This window comes from Chaetura pelagica, unplaced genomic scaffold (genome assembly GCF_000747805.2).
Source record: "Chaetura pelagica isolate M959 unplaced genomic scaffold, ChaPel_1.0 scaffold523, whole genome shotgun sequence".
Classification (NCBI taxonomy): domain Eukaryota; kingdom Metazoa; phylum Chordata; class Aves; order Apodiformes; family Apodidae; genus Chaetura; species Chaetura pelagica.
In genome coordinates, this window is record NW_009952812.1 from 23,136 (window position 1) to 25,325 (window position 2,190).

The following is a 2,190-nucleotide window of genomic DNA, read 5'->3' on the forward strand; positions in this document are numbered from 1 at the left end:
GTTTCCCGCATACTGAGGGAGGTCTGTGGGGCTGACGGCAGGGCCCTGCTCGCAGCCTAGCCTGGCCCCGTCGGGGTTGCAGCCCCAGTGAGGAGAGGCGCCGCCAAGGCCTGGCCTCTACCTGCTGCCTGCCGTAAGCTGAGGGGCTGTGAGAGGGGGGCCGGGAGGAGGGCCCTTAATACTTAAAAGGAACCCTTAAAAAAATTATCTATAAATCGTTGCTTTCTTTTGTACGCTGTAGTGGTTCCTCGATTTCGCTTAGAGCTGCCCCGCCAGCAGCCCTGCCTAAGGGAAGGAGAGGAAACGCTGTGAGGTGGTGTAGCTGCGTTGACTTTGCATACTGAAACCGCGGCACCTGAGGCGCTGTCCAGGAAAGTGCCGATTCCCCTTTCTTTCGCCGAGTGACGTTTGTTTTCTTCCTGACGGGTTTTGCGGCTGAGGTGCCTTAATTTTCCAAGGTAAATTTCTTATGTTACCTTCAGAGTGAGTCATCTATCCACCCAAGGGATGCGTAAACAAGTACGCAAAAGCTTCTGAGATAAACCAAAATGACACTTTCTGAGCTTGAAAGCTCCTTAAGCCTAGAAACCAAGAAGTGAAACAATTCCATGTTTCAGTAAATTTGAGAGGTGTCATCCTCTGTATCTCATGTAAAACTCAAATTTGTAACCAGATTTCATTCAGGTCTGTGGATATTCTTCCATTCTGATCTACATACACACAGCTTGTACTTATTACTGTGCATACTGTACTGGAATTTTTCTTCTCTTTTTTTTTTTTTGGGAGAGACAGGGGGGATATTTGCCAATTGTGAGACCTCCTTTTGGAATGCTGTACTTTCATCAGCAGTCTTATCCTAAATTGTCACTGTTGAGGTCTTTATTATTGCTTTTTTGATTCGCTTACTCCCAGCCAAGGGATAAACCATCTGGCAAAGGAGTGAAATGCCATATTTCTTCTGGCCAGGGTGTTGCTACCCCTTTTTTTTTTTTTATAAAGGTTCTGGGCCATATTTGTTCCTCACTTTTCAGTTTGTCAATAATGGTCACACTAGGGACTACAGCTCCTAAAGTGCAAATTCCTGACCAGTAATGCCTTTGTAGTATGGTCTCTGCATATCCAATACCAGCCTTTTCCTTCTGCAAACAGCCAATTTCTATGAAAAGGCTTTCCATGGAAAGAGTTTGGGTGCATCCTACAAAGAATGTATCCTTTAGACAGTTTACCTTACCCATGCCTTTCAGGGGATTGCACCTTTGTATACAAGTGCAATACTTCTTCCTTGGTATTGGGTTAGTTATTTCCCACTCCCAGGTTTCTATATTAAAGGTTGTGTTTACCCAGAGGTTGATCCAGGAGGATCCCTTTGAATGTTCAGGGAAATGAGTACAAAACCAGCAACTGGACTTATTGCTCATTTTAGCTATTTCCTGGGCCAAGCTGGTGTGCATATTTTTCTCCCAAGGCACATGAGATGTATCCATGGCATATGATCCCAAATTAGTTATTAGTATTCTTAAGTTCGACAAACCTACAGTCTTCTGGATGAGCATGACCTCTAAATAACTTTGAGCCTCTATATAGGCAAGATAAAACTACGAAGGTTAATATTGCTATTACGCAGAATAAAATTAGTAGTAGCTGATCTCTAAATATGCATTCCCCAATTTCCAAGTACAGTTCATTAAGTAAAGACAACTTCTAGACTGTTTTAACTTAAGTAGTTATGTAGGGGTTAATGTCCACTGTCCCTTGGGAGGAGCTTTCTTCACTCAGGTGTGATGGATCCAGGAGTTGATTCTGTTCACCTTCACTGCCGTGTAAGTGATCAGCAAGGCAGTATAGGGTCCCTTCCACTTCTCCTTCAGTGGCTTATCCTTCCAGGTCTGGATGTAACTGTGTGGGGAACGGTCCATCTTCTTCCCCCCACATAAGACTAAACAAAAAATGCCTTTCAAGCCAGCAAAGCAAGAGTGACGCCTTTTCTCTGATTCAGTCAAGGATTCAATGAGCAGGCCTCTTGCCCTACCAGATAAGTGCATGACAAGGAAACAGCACAAGGGTTATGATAACTGGCAGAAAAATAAACAATAGATTAAAAACTGCTTCTAACAGAATATGTACCTGAATCATAGAATCATAGAATCTTAGGGGTTGGAAGGGACCTTGAAAGATCATCTAGTCCAACCC